The sequence below is a fragment of the Pagrus pagrus genome (genome assembly GCF_965226575.1).
Source record: "Pagrus pagrus genome assembly, contig: HAP1_SCAFFOLD_47, whole genome shotgun sequence".
Lineage (NCBI taxonomy): Eukaryota > Metazoa > Chordata > Actinopteri > Spariformes > Sparidae > Pagrus > Pagrus pagrus.
The window spans coordinates 351,294-366,708 of NW_028175416.1; the positions used below are offsets into that span (position 1 = coordinate 351,294).

Genomic DNA, 15,415 nt, shown 5'->3' on the forward strand with positions numbered 1-15,415 from the left:
AAATGAAATAAAGGCTTTGATGACTGACGTTGGAAATGTTGATAAAGTCAATGACACATTTGAAGCGTTTAAAGGAGCTGTGGATGAATTTAAAAATGCTCACAAATCTGTGCAAGAGCTCTTATCAGAGGAGGAAAGGGAAAATGATTATTATGACTGGTATGAACCCAGAATAACTAACCTGAATTATTTCATGAAAGATTTTAAAACAGCAACAAGCTGCTGTGATGGCTCGAGCTGCTGCATTGAAAGAAAAACACACTTTTCAACTGGAGGAAACCTCGCAGCATCAACTGCTAAAATAAAAATCCTTCAAAGTGATGAGGTGGATCAGGAAGCTCTGGGTGATGGCATGAAGGAGTATTATGACTCTCACCATGAACCAGAAACAGTTAGGTGCAATACCCAAAACTCCACTTCACCAAACCATCTTAAGTCTCCACAGACCTCCACCTACAAGGGGTACCAACACACCAGAAAATAAACCTCAAAACAAGAATTTAACTGAAAAACATAATCACACCATAACTAATGCTGCTCATGATAACTTGGATGTGGTTATTCAAAGACAAAGACAAATGACTTAGCAGAACTCATTGTCTCACAGCAAAACCTGTGTGTTACCTGCAAGAGAGATTTCTGTGTTTGATGGTAACCCATTGGCATATCAGTCTTTTATCCATGCATTTGAACACTTGGATTGAAGACAAGACTAAAAATAATCAGGACAGACTCTACTATCTTGAGCAGTTTATCTCTGGTTTACCAAGAGACTTGCACATGGATGGGAGCAGGGGCTATAGTGAAGCAAGACACCTCTTAAAAGAGCACTTTGGGAATGAAATGAAAGTTTCTGGAGCTTACCTGGAAAAAGCCTTGAACTGGACAGCGATTAAAGCCGAGGATGGGAAAACGCTGCATGCATATGCAATGTATTTGAGAGCATGTTGTAATGTAATGCAAGATTTACAGTATTTAGAGGAACTCGAGATCCCATCAAACCTAAGGCGAATAGCATCCAAACTACCCTACAAACTCCGGGAAAGGTGGCGAACCACAGCCTATGAGACACAACAGAGAACTGACAGGAGAATCAGATTTCAGCACCTTGTGGATTTTGTGGAAAAACATTCTAAGATGCTTTTGGATCCGTTGTTCGGGGACATTCAAGACCGAATGACAACAAAAAAGTCTATCCCAAGAAGCAAAAGTGAACCAAAATTAATAAGAGGCAAAAACAGCAGCTTCGCTACTTCAGTAGCAGTGAATACAGAGAAAGCAGGATGCGCTGTAAAACACACTCTGATCGACCGCCCACAATTCAAAACACAGTCACATGACAACAAGGTTGAATTCTTAAGAAGCCATGGATACTGCTTTGGTTGCCTACTAAAAGGTCATCTAAGCAACAATTGAAAAAAGAAGATTAATGTGTCAAGTTTGTCAAATTAAACATCCTACTGTACTTCATATTCAAAGTGCAAAAGGCCCAAAACAGGAAAATCAACCAAAAGCCACTGCTGAGACAGAAGATAACCCCATAAGCAGTGCTCGTTTCAGCAGGTGATGGAACTGGGGCCGGGAGAGACTGTGCACTTGCGATTGTTCCAGTCAGAGTTAAGGTGGCAAAAGGGAGCAGGTATATTCAGACCTATGCCTTCCTCGATCCAGGCAGCACAGCAACATTTTGCACAGAAAATCTAATGAACCTGTTGAATGCGAAAGGACGCAAAACAGAGATACTTTTGCGAACAATGGGACAGGAAAACCCTGCAGGGACCTATGAGGTCAGAGGACTGGAGGAGGGAGACTTGGAGGGCTGCACATATCTGGACCTGCCGAAAGTTTACACGCAGAACAAAATCCCTGTCTCAAAGGAAAACATAATCACAGAAGCTGATTTGGAGAGGTGGCCTTATCTCAGTTAAAGGAAATTGAGGCAGACATTGAACTCCTCATTGGGACTGATGTTCCTCGAGCAATGGAGCCATGGAAAATAATAAACAGTCATGATAATGGACCATATGCAGTCCAAACCTTACTGGGATGGGTGGTAACTGGACCACTCAGTGTTAATAGTCCTGCAGAACATGCTGGGCCCATTGCAGTGTCAAGTAACAAAATCTCTGTTGTTGAGTTGAAGGATCTACTCATCAGACAATATAACCACGATTTCTCTGAGAACATGTATGAGGAGAAAATTGAGATGTCAGTTGAGGATAAACGTTTTATGGAGATTGCTTCCAGCTCAGCATTCCTTAAAGATGGCCACTGTCATTTACCACTGCCTTTCCGGGATAAAGACAAGGTCATGCCTGATAACTATGATACGGTAAAGGAACGCACACTGCACCTTATGAAAAAATTTAAGAAGGATAAGACGTATGCCGAGGAATACACCTCCTTCATGGAGGACATTCTCAAAAAGGGTTATGCAGAGAAGGTTCCACCTCAGCAGCTTCGCAGAGGGGATGGACGGGTCTGGTATATCCCACATCATGGCGTCTACCACAAGCGAAAACTCAAACTGAGGGTGGTGTTTGACTGTACATCCTCATTTCAAGGAACGTCTCTGAATAAGGAGCTCCTCCAAGGTCCAGACTTAACAAACACCCTCATCGGAGTGCTATTAAGGTTTCGCCAAGAACAAATTGCAGTTATGGCAGACATTGAGGCAATGCTTTATCAAGTACATGTTGATGAAAAGGACAGAGACTTTCTGAGGTTTTTGTGGTGGCCAGAGGGTGATATCAGCAAACCCCTTGATGTTTACAGGATGAAAGTTCACCTCTTTGGCGCTGTACCATCCCCGAGCATTGCTAATTTTGCCCTGCGTCAAACTGCTGATGACAACCAGAAGCATTACTCTGATGAAGTTATGAAAACCATCAAAACTAACTTTTATGTGGACGATTGCCTCCGATCTGTGGCAACAGCAGACCGAGCTATAAAGCTCGTCAAAGATCTCACTAAAGCCTGCGATCAGGGAGGTTTCACATTGACAAAATGGGTCAGCAATAACTGTGAGGTGTTAGCAAGCATTCCTGAGCATCACAGAGCAAAGGCAGTCAAGGAACTGGACCTGGATAAAGAAAAGCTGAAAGAACAAATCACAGTCGAGCCTGCACTTGGAATCCACTGGAACACCCACAGTGACACCTTCAGCTTTAAAGTAACTGTCAACAGCCGGCCTGCAACCAGAAGAGGTATACTCTCCACAGTAAGTTCAGTTTATGACCCATTAGGTTTTCTCTCTCCTTTCATCCTGAAAGCCAAACAACTACTGCAAGAGCTCTGCAAATCCAGGTATGGATGGGATCAAGTTATTCCACAGGAATTTGCAATGCCCTGGCAGAGATGGATCGGGGAATTAATTCAGTTACGTGGGTTTCAAGCAGCAAGATGTATAAAGCCTGAGAACTACGACCCAGTGGCGACCGCTGAGCTGCATCACTTCTGCGATGCAAGCGAGTCAGGTTATGGTACAGTAAGCTACCTTAGACTAACAAATCACCAAGGCAAAATCCATATCTCCTTCATATTTGGAAAAGCCAGAGTCTCACCTCTCAAGCAGATCACCATACCCAGGCTTGAACTCACTGCAGCAACATTGGCTGTAAAAGTGGATCGGATGCTGAGGAAGGAGCTGCATTTACCACTCACAGATTCAACTTTCTGGACAGATAGTACACCTGTATTGAAGTATATTCACAATCAAACAAAGAGATTTCATACATTTGTATCGAACAGAGTTGCAATGATCCATGATCTCTCTCACACAAGCCAGTGGAGATACATAAATTCAAGAGACAATCCAGCTGACGACGCATCACGAGGATTGCACGTGGAATCTTTCTTAAGATCAAGATGGCTGAGAGGTCCTGAATACCTGGTCAGAGAAAAAAAGACATGGCCAAAGATCACACAAGGTCTACGAGAGATATCAGCAAATGACCCTGAGGTGAAAAAGGAGGTCACAGTTAACAGTGTGGAAAAGGAGATCACAGTTAACTGTGAGGATTGAAAACCAACATCCGATATGCACATTAATCAAGTATCACTCATCATGGAACCGACTTCAGAGGTCTGTAGCCTGGATATTGAAGGTGAAAAAACTACTTAAACTGCTAAGTGAGCTAAGAAGGAGTCAGACACACGTATCTTCAGAGAGGAACAAAAAACTGAAAGATGAGCACGGAACGCAAAACCTATCAGTGAAGGATATGCAAGAGGCAGAGAGGGCTATCATTCGTTTTGAGCAAAGACGCTACTTCAGCCATGAATTTAATTACCTGGAACATGGCAAAACCGTCCTTTCAAGAAGCACCATCCGCAAACTGGATCCAATTCTTGATAATGGCATCTTGAGAGTAGGAGGTAGAATAAACAAAAGTGCAATGCCAGTGCACCAGAAAAATCCAATTATTCTCCCTAAAGGTTCTCACATATCTAGCCTCATCCTACAACATATCCATCATCAAGTTGGGTACTCAGGAAGAAGCCATATGCTTTCCAGGCTAGGTCAAAGGTTTTGGCACCCTCATGCAAACTCCTTAGCCAGGAAAATCATCAGAAACTGTGTATTTTGCAGACGCATGCAGGCAAGACCTGGAGAACAGAAAATGGCAGATCTTCCTGACGATCGTTTGTATCCAGACCTTCCTCCTTTTAGTCACGTTGGCATTGACTACTTTGGTCCCATTGAAGTGAAGAGGGGCCGCGCTCAGGTGAAACGGTGGGGGGTCATCTTCACCTGCCTGGTGAGTCGAGCTATCCACCTGGAGATGGCAAACTTCCTAACCACAGACTCACGCATAAATGCTATACGCAGATTCATCTGCAGGAGAGGAGCAGTTATAAGTATCAGGACGGACTGTGGGACAAACTTTGTCGGGGCCCAAAGGGAACTACAAGAAGCTTTGAAAGAGCTGAATCATCAGAAGATTCAAAACACCCTTTTAACAGAGGGAGTAAAATGGACTTTTAACCCTCCTTTGGGAGCCCACCACGGCGGAGTCTGGGAAAGACTGATCAGACTAGTCAAAAAGATCCTCACATCTGTTCTAAAACAACAAACGCTGGACGATGAAACTCTATCAACAGCACTGTGTGAGGTAGAAGCCATCCTGAATGACCGACCGATAACTACAGTGTCAAGTGAACCCAATGATTTGGAACCACTAACCCCAAACCATTTGCTCCAACTGAAAGCGAAAACAACTATGCCACCAGGAGTCTTTGAAAAAAAAGATCATTATTCAAGGAAGAGGTGGAGACAAGCACAGTACCTTGCAGATATCTTCTGGAGGCGGTGGACAAAAGAGTATCTTCCGCTCATGCAAGAAAGAAGCAAGTGGAAGAGCATAAAAAGGAACTTGAGTCCTGGAGATCTGGTCATCATTGTTGATAACACAGCACCAAGGAACTCATGGATTATGGGCCGTGTTGTAAAGACATTTCCAGATGCCAAGGGCTTTGTGAGAAGTGCTTTGGTTAAAACCAAAAGCAGTGCGATTCAACGGCCAATAGATAAGCTCTGTCTTCTAATGGAGGCAGCAGGATAAATGGAGAGAGGCCGTGATTTTCCAGCCTTCACTATGGACTGTTTCAGATATTCTGACACGATTATGAACTTTGAGAAGACAGATAGTTATCATCAAGTAACTGAATGGACTTTGAATTTAAAGAGCATAATTAATTTCCCTTGTGTAATTTTTCTATTTTGGCTCCTTTTGAATCTTATTTATGTAATTGTTTTGCTAAAGCCAACAATTAGGGGCCGGGATGTTGGAGCCTATTGATTCTTTGTATTAATTATTTGGAAAATGGTATATGGTAATGGTATAAAATAATGCTAATGATAAGGATGACTATTCAGGATATATATATTATATTTGACCTTTTTTGAATGCAAGAGTAGCCATAACAGCATATACAAAAGGAGTGGCTTCTGATTCTTTTTCCTGTGCAAGTATGGATCAAAGAGCAGCGGGCGAAGTTGGTAGAGAGAGAAGAGCAGCCAGGAGAGGAAGGAGTTTAGTTTTATCTCTTACTTTATTTTTTATTCTACCCCTGGAATTCTGAGATTCTGCATTATTCTGTTTACGTAATCTTTATTTTTTGTATGGTCCTGAAGTACTTATGCAAAAGCACAAATGTTCTTGAATAAATCTCTGCATTCCTGATTCAGTGTTGTTGCAATATATTACAGCATATACTATAATTTAGAACCATTAAAGTGCAAAAGATCCTATATAAAATACTGATTTACCTGACAAAAATCATTCAAACTTGAAATATAAGATGTATTTGACGTAATGTTCTTTGTTGTTAGTATTTTGTCGTTCCGTTTGTTAAGAGTGATTGTGTGTGTTTCCAAAGTGAGACAATGTGCTAATGAGCTTCTCTTGAGACAAGTATGAAGTGTTTTGTTGGTGAGACACACTTTTGGGCATGAGATTAACTGTTGAGCTGAGCTGCAAGATGGAAATGCAGACTGTGTTAAGAGTTTTGAACATGTCGCTTCAGTTTCAACCAATGCTTCTTAGCAATCGAAAAAAACTGTAATGGCTTGTTATTTTAGCCTTTATTGTTACGTGTTGTTGTATACATTATATTGTTGGTTGGTGTTCTGTGTCTGCTTTTTACGACCTGATCACATATCCTCGCGTCTAAAGAGGAGGAAAAAAACATTTTTTTTCAGTTTTAGTTAATAATTGTGAGATCCCCCCTCTACTTTTTTAGCTTTGTGGATATAAAGGTGAAGTTTTTTCCTCTCACTTCAGCATACTTTGGCTTCTTTTTTAGTTTCTTTCTATCGCCAATTCCAGATTACTTTTACTATGAGACACTAAAATTTAGATGCAGCTTCCGTTGCGAGAGAGGGATGCAGTTTGAACTATAAGTTTAAAAACAAATTGTACAACTGTGAGAAATAGTTAAAACAATGATTAAAAAAGAAGGTTAAACCTTTTTTCAGCTTTCACTCACGTTTTCTTGTCTGTCAAAATGATAGATTTTATTTTCAACTCATTTTACTTTCTGTCATAAGTAGGCCTAAGCCTTAAAATGTTAAATGAAGCTCTGTGATTTATCTGTTATGTTGGCTTTAATTTAGTACCTATTTGAAATAGGTCTACAAGAATAACGTTGAATAAAAGTTTTTGTCTGATAACTACTGGAATGGCTTTGATTTAATGGGATTAGGAGGCGGTTGAATGGAGGCAACTGCGATAGAGATCATAAATCTCAGACGTGTAACCGGGTACACGTCGGTTAGAAGCCCCGTGTACACGTGTAGAAAAAATTGTAAACGTTGACACCCCTAGTGGTTTACATATTTGGAGCATGATTCAATGAGAGAGTGGCGAGGGAAGGTGACAATCTCAATGTTGCAAACTAGGGTATCAGTCTGGTACTCTGCACTATGTCCCTGACTAACCATGTTAACTAGACTCCACACCAGCATTGACTGTATCGCTAGCAGGCTCTCTAGTCACCTGTGACCTGCCGAATGCTACATCCCTGATGTCAAAACTGCATCAAACACCTGTCTATATTGCTAGACAAAGCAGCAGCGCCGACTCCAGTAGGATGAAGGCCATCTGCTCACAGACCACACAACCAGTGGCTTGCTCCTGCGCCTTCGACGCCGCGACCGAGCAGGGACAAATTCCACAGCAGCTGCCGACGAGACTGAGCTAGTGCTAAGGCTAGCAGGCCTGCTATCAGGCCTGGGGCTAACACTATCTGCAGTGCCCGTGTTTCTAACTGAGAGAAGCTGTTCTAGCTCACGGACACGTCTCTCTAATAGAGACACCCTATCTGCAACTGCAGAACAGTCAGCACAAGCCATCGTAACACTTGTTTGTCGAGGCTGTGTCGACTGCGGTGAAAGGCAAAAAGCAGTGAGCTAGGCTAAGCTGAGGAAGCTAACCGGGCAGTAACAGACTACCCGGTAACAGAAAAGCGGTTCGACAAAGTACGTACAAGTTATAAAGTCTAACGTTAGCTGCAGTACAAAACCAGTTTGACTATGAAATACTCAGAAATCGAAGAAAAACAGCTAAGATGGATAGAGAAAGAGGGAGACACAGTAAACAACAGCTTTCGATCTCACAGAAGTCCCGGTATGCGTCACAGGCAGCGTAAATATACTACTCTTACTCAGGAATTTCTCAGATTAGAGGTTGGGAAGAGCTAAGAGTGAAATGTAAACAGGAAGAAGACCTGGAGTGTAATTTTGAAGAAGGGGATCATTGTGTACTAGTAGTCAGTGTTTTTCTTTTAACTCTAGACATAAAATTACACAATACAATCTTATTCATAGAACATACTATACCCCTGACAGACTACATAAAATGTCTATACTCAAAGTGCTTAATGATATTACAGGACTAACCATCCCCGCAGAGCCAAGAGTAATTCTCCTGGGTGACACATCTATGTTGAAAGTCAATAAAAACCAACTCAAATTTATTAGAATTGCCCTTATTACAGCCAACAAATGTATAGCTATGCATTGGAAAGATGTATTAGAATCATGCATACCAGGTGAAAAGACTATGTATAATTTGAAGGGTAAACCTGGAGAGTTCCAAAAGATCTGGGGTGGTTTTCTACCATATGTGGACACGGAGTCCACAATACAGTAATCCTCTTATATTTAAACAATGTCATGTGATTGTTAAACATGCTTATTCATCATTTGGTGCTGTTTCTAGCTTTATTTTTATTTGTCTTAATTTTTTTTTCTACCTCTCCCTGCCATTTAATCCCTCTCTGCAACAGTTGTGTTTTAGGCTATATATGTTTGTTTGTTTCTTTCTTTCTTTCTTTCTTTTATGATATACTGAAGGCTTGTATTTATTCTTACTAATCTGACTTGGTACACACTCTGTAGGAATGTATGGTCGGACCTGTGGGGATGGGCTGATCTGGTACCTATTTGTCATATTGTTGTACATTGCCCTTTCATTCAGCTCTAGGGTTGTTAAAAAATCTAATAAAGATATTGTTGAAGAAAAAATTTAACAATGTATATAACTATAAAGCAGTATAGTAACTGAAACTCTTACCACCATGTTTTCCCTCTCCACTTGAATGCAAACAAAAATGTAGAGCATGAGGGGTGGTAAGAGCTTCTTCCCCTCTGGGCTTCGTCATCATCAATCAAATCTCCACTGCATTCAACTACAAAGTATCCTTTGCAGAATGAAACTCGGGTGAATAAACCACGTCCTGTAAGAAAAAAATTAAGGACAAAAAAAACAAATTATGTCCACTACAATTGTTTTTTGATCTGTAGCTAAATGTATAAAAAACACACACTGTAGATAAAGAACGAGAATTTATGAAAAAGTGGTAGTGGTGTGCTCATGCCCTGTCTTTATACTGTCAAACTAAATAAAATGCTGGAGCTCTTAAAGAATAGGGTCAACATGAGAAAAAAAAGCAATGGAGCAGGACAAAAATACTTGAGTTGGATTTAAATGCCTCTGTTCAAAACATGGCTACTTATGGAACGATAAAACACTGCCCTGTTTCAACCTAAAAGGCATTCATCAGGGTACAAAATGGTGAACAGAGGGCAAAAATGTTTATAACCTTGGTAAGGGGGGCCACCTAATCCTGACTGAGTGAATACCAGAGGTGGGAATTGTGGAGTCATCACATCATCTCCATGCCCTGTATTTGTTCTTTTCATGCACTAAACCAGCTGAGTCCAATCAGCACAGCTCTTCAGCCAGGAAGGTGAGCTAATTAGTGAATGCACCTGGTTCAGTGACTGAGCAGAACAAATACATGGCATGGAGATGACTTGATGACTCCACAATTCCCACCTCTGGTGAATACAGGAGGCTGACATCAGGACATCCCAATACAAGTCACGTTTAAGACGACACGCCTCCCCCACATGTTCTTCCTGTACAGTACATCCTACACTTATAAGAAATACCCAAACATTAAATTGCATCCATTATTATATCCATCACAAGAACACATTCCTGTACCTTGCCATGTTTTGAATAAAGGATTTTAAATCCATTTTTATCTTCCACTTCCTGCTTTTTCCCTTTTCAACATTTAAGTTCACTTCATGGCTGCATGATTGAGATGTGCTGCCAACTGCCAGCTATTAAGGTGACCCTGCTGGTATACGGTTCAGCCACGCAGCTGCTGCTGAGGTGATACATGCAGGCAGTGCATCACCTCAGCAGAGGGAGGAGGACAGGATGAATGGCTGTTACTGTATGACGTCTGTATCCTTTCTAAACTTTACTCAATATTACGATTTCAAGAATATGTATTTATTTTACCGACATTTTGACTAATTTCTAGTGATATATTAGTTTATATAGTGTTTTTTCCTGCTGTTAGCTTTACTGTTGCTGCTCTAGAAACAACATAATGTAACATAAAAATGAATTAAAAAATGATCATCATCTGTTTCTGAATCTATTCTTGGAAAAAGAAAATAGTAAGCAAAAGAACTGATAAGGAGTACTGATAAGAAACTTATCACCACTTGTCCATCTATACATCTAGATAGACAGCCAGATAAACAATAACACATTTAACACCATCTTACCTTTCACTGCATTGATGTACTTCACCTCCAATCTCCATGTTTTGTCAGTCTTTAAAACAACATGGTGACAGGCATCTTTAAGAAGACTGATCCTTGGTGGCATTTCAAACTGCAAAGATATTAATAAAAAATGAGATAGCTTAGGCATCAGTTCTAGTTAAATTAGATTACAGGGTTTTAAACAATATGCTACCTGAGTAACATATGGACTCTTCCCCTTAGCAAACTGAAAAACAGGAAGTGCAAACATTCCATTTTAACCATCTCTCTCCACCTGCCACTTTTGAAGCATTTAAACTGATGACGAGACTCAAACAACAGAGTACTTGGTCTTCTGTTCTTTTTATTGTGCTATGCCAACTCAATTTTTGTTAAATCCAGCCTAAACTTAGTTGTGAAATATTGAGTTTATTGTGTAATGAAATCAATCAGTACAGTCGAGTCTAGATCAGGCTAAACCTTTTCAGACGCACCTTCCAACAATCACCCAGTAGTCTATCTTAATTAATCCAAAACAATTTATTGCGATCCCAAACAAACTCCATAAATCAGGATGCACAATTCCAAACGATCAACCAATGGATAATCTACAAATGAAACCAAACGAAACTGATAGTAAACTGATGGTATTCGGTGGTTAAAAAACTGTATGATCACCCCGTCCATGTCCAAGCGAAAACACTTCCTGCTTTCCCGTTTAAACACACCTGACAATTAATCATCAAGCCACAGATGATACCATAAGCAAATCATAGGGGGAGCAATCATTCCAACTAACCAAGGCATAACACTATTTCATGAAAATATGTAGCCTACAATAATATAATAATTCTAAACATAAAAATAAAACACATAAATACCAGTATTCAAACAGAAACATTTCATATATGAGCAATATGGCTCCAACAGTAGGTTCCCTAAATCCTTCATTTAACATATTGCTCGTTTATTATTTTCTTCAATGATATAAAGATATATATTCTCTGAATTTGATTTCCACTGGCATGATTTAGGTTACACGTCCACTACATTTTTAATTAATATTCTAAGCAAAACCTGGCTTGCTACACTGCTTAATAACTATAACCAACCAACATTAAAATCGTTCGAAATTAACTGCGCCTTGTCTGAAAAGCATGGCTCTAAAAACTCTGCCTGCTTCAATATGGTTGGATTATCGTCGCCCACATAAGCATGACTTCAGGTTAAATTGTGATCGAGTCAAGTGCTGCGAAACCAATCACCCATCCCCCCACACCAGGTGTGATGGACTCGATGAATATGGCCGCTATACTCCTACCCTGGCACAGATAAAAAAGAAAAATAAATAAAATAACTGATACCCGAACATGCAAATGACCTTAATTTTAACGAGTCAGTCCACCATGGTACCCGAAAACTCTGATAACTGTCTTAATTAGCTGACTGTTAACTCTAGCAAGTGCTAATTAGTGATACACCTGTGTTCGGCTAGCGACCCTTAAACAAGAAAGCCGACAGTTTTAGTAAATAAATAAATGGCTACACAACGCATCAAACTGTCATGGCATTACGCTATATCTCAAGAAAATACTGAATACTTACTGAACACGCCGCTTGTTTACCCTGTTTCATCGACTTCAGCGGTGGCACGGAGCTGTTGCTGTGGCTCGGAGTTGTTACGCTAGCGGTTGTATGACAGCCAACTTCCGGTCAGATTTCACATTAAAAGCATACCGGCGGAAGTCACAATGTAATGGCGATTTAACGAAGGAAAGGTAACGTGCTACTCAGCAAATTTAATGAATAATATTTTTTTATCCAAAGAAACTTCTTCCAGTTGACCCGCATGCCTTTGGTTGAACACTAGTTGAGATTTAATGAGCTTTCTTCAACAGTGGTTTTCTCTTTGCCACTCTACAATAAAGCTTTGACTGATGAAGAACCCAGGCAACAGTTGTTGTATACCGAATTTTCAGCTTTTGCCCATTTCTGAAAATTTTTCTTTTTTTGTATATTTTTTTGTATTTAAGAGGAAAACATCCAAGGGGGTGAATAATACAAATCCATATACAGTATATATACATATTTATGTGCATAAGCGTGAGTTGAAACAAACAAAAGATCAAAAAACAAAATATAAAGGATTCATTTTACCACATACTCTCAGACAAAGTACATGCAAAGTACATACAGTATTACCTGATCCTTGATACTATCAATTAACAAGTATACATTAGGACAGACCTGGAATGTTAATGCTCAAGGAGAATTATAGTTGAATCTTAGCTTTATCATCTGTCTTTCTTATTAATTAACCTGATCAGGGCACAAGATGAAGAGTAACAATCCACAAAATTAAGCGTGTTTGGTGACTGAACTGTATCTTGTATTTATCCACTGTACAATAACACAATGCCATATACAGTCCTCTATATTTATTTTCATTTAGTTCTTATCTCTACTTTCTATTTTTAACCAAGAATGTATTGTTTATTGTTTATTTTTAGCTAAGAGTTTATTGTTCATTTTTTATCTTATTTTTATATGTATATATATATTTATACACCCGTTTGCAAGTAGTTGTTGTTGTTGTTTGCAAACTGCCTTGTGTGCTGCTTCCTTACTTTGTAAGCAGCTGGAAATTCAATTTCCCTGAGGGAGTCATCCGAAAGGGATCAATAAAGTCAAGTCTCTTTTCATCTTTATCCTTAATATTTCCTATATGATGATCATTACATCTTTTGACTTCCAGGGGAGCTATTTTGCCCTCAATACTGTCTTGAAGGACAGCAAAGTCCTCCTCACTCATGGTGCTGTAAGTTCCTTCAGTTACTGTAGACTTTTATCCAATCACACCTCACCTCACATCAGTGAGGTAAATTTTCTGTGTTTTCGGTTTGAATCCACGCCCTTTGAGTTCAGCCACAAACCTTGGTGAACATTTTTTTCAAGTTCATGTCTTTTATTTTAATTACACATTAATTCCAAGAGATAAATCTTTAAAAAGTTTGTAGTCTTACTCTCAAACTCTTCCATAATTCTTCAGAAAGAGTAAATCCACATTTTGGATTTTTGAGTTGGCCATGAACCGCAAAAACTGAATGATGTGCATTGCACGCTGTTTAGCGTTCTCCAGCATTTTCTTTGTGGGGTTGGCACCTGCAACGTGGCCTTGATAATCTCTGACCAATTTTTCTGAAGAGAAAGAATCCAGAAGCAAAATAATATCAGATAGTAGTTAACATCTAACTCTGACATCTACACCACTGACTGTGCAATGGAAATATATTGAAATATGGTATATTTACCATAAGCAGGGGTTCGTTATGGCAAATATGTCTTTAGGCGTTTGTCCTTAACAGCCTGGAATAAAATAAAAGGAAAGAGGCATCCAAACCAGCGTCACAGGAAAAAGCCATTTATAATTTAGCAGTAAAATCAGACAAATACATAGTCAGCTATATTCCTGATGACCCCCCTACAACTCTTCACATCTGCTAAAATAAAAAGGTCAAAAAAGTTCCTATAGGTTTGTTGTTTTTGTCAACACCATCATTTTCTCTGTCTGACAGTGGTGAAAGAAAGTACAATTTACATGATAAGTTATCTGTTGTACCAAATTGTTTAATTAAGTGGATGAGCAAAGTTAAATGTATTTGAGTGAAGAAAATCTTTAGTATTTTGCATGTATTTTTGAATACTTTCAAACTGTTTCTCTAAAACAGCCAAATTATTAAAGTAGTTGTTTCTTTAAATGAAATAATGTGTTCTTTTATGTCCAGAACTTTTATTCTTTGTATTAAATGCAAATGATAAGACTTTTGTGAGAGTTTTCAAAGAGCACATGTGACACAGCATAAAAATTGAATAAAAAGGAATATTCAACATTTAACATGTGTGTAGTCAAGGTGAAGACACAAGGGTTAAATCTATAGCAGACCAAACAAATAGGAATGATTAATTTTCTATTGTGTCTAACAGTGTTGACAAAAACTAAGTTATGACAGGAAAAACACATATTTTATGAACAAATGACATAAAACTTTATTTACATTACTTAATTGTTGAGAAATTGTTCTATAAACATGAGTTTAGATTTCTTAATTCTTTTGTTTTTTTCAAAGTTCAAACCAGTTTTATCCAAATTCTCAAGAATTTAATTCAAAAAGTGACAAAATAACAGAACACTAATGTCGTCATTACTTTATTGGAGGAAAGGTCAAGCGTGAAGTGTTGTCCTGATGCAGATATAAGTAGAAATATTTACCTGGTCTGTCTGGTTTCAAATGTGGTCAAAGTTTTGGCAAGGGTTCACTATCAATTATGTATTATGTCACCCATGCACTATTAATCAAAATACAAAAAAAATTGTACATTACACCCTCACAGATGAAAGTCTGGAAAATGTGAGAGTTGAACTTTTGAATGATGTCAGACAAAGAAACAGTGAGGTGGTGAAGCACAACCCAGCAGCCAGAGAGTTTAAAGTCAGGTGGTATGCATTCTTTCATATTGATGAGGTAAATACATGCTTGCCTTTTCCCCTCTTCTTATTATGCAATTTCAGTGTGCAGCTGTTAAAATTTAAAGTCTGATAAGGTAAAACAACCAACATTTGGAGAGAGAAAAATCTCCAGTAGAGGAAGCAGTTCTTTATTTTGGCCACTTGGGGGCAGAAGAACTCTATGGCAAGCTACTCTTCTAACTTCTAACAGATAAATGCTGAATTCCAGCAGATTACAACACTTCCACTTGAGACAAACTTCATGGTACAGTTGGACAATCTTTTACCCCAGTTGACATCTGTTTTCCAGAAGAAGGGAGATGTTTCTGGCCAGAAAC

The 15,415-nt window shown here is 39.1% G+C and overlaps 1 protein-coding gene across 9 annotated transcripts in view; it reads right to left on the reverse strand.

Moving 5' to 3' along the window:
* Positions 1-12,253, reverse strand: part of LOC311253815 (uncharacterized protein) — a 37,745-nt gene extending 25,492 nt beyond the window's left edge. For all 9 annotated transcript variants that reach the window (XR_014621931.1, XM_084384287.1, XM_084384288.1 and 6 more), the window contains exons 1-3: positions 12,176-12,253; positions 10,592-10,700; positions 9,078-9,240 (exon numbers count right to left, since the gene is read on the reverse strand). The gene's annotated coding sequence lies outside the window, so the exon portion shown is untranslated. The remainder of the gene's footprint in view (positions 1-9,077; positions 9,241-10,591; positions 10,701-12,175) is intronic.
* Positions 12,254-15,415: the final 3,162 nt, after the last annotated feature.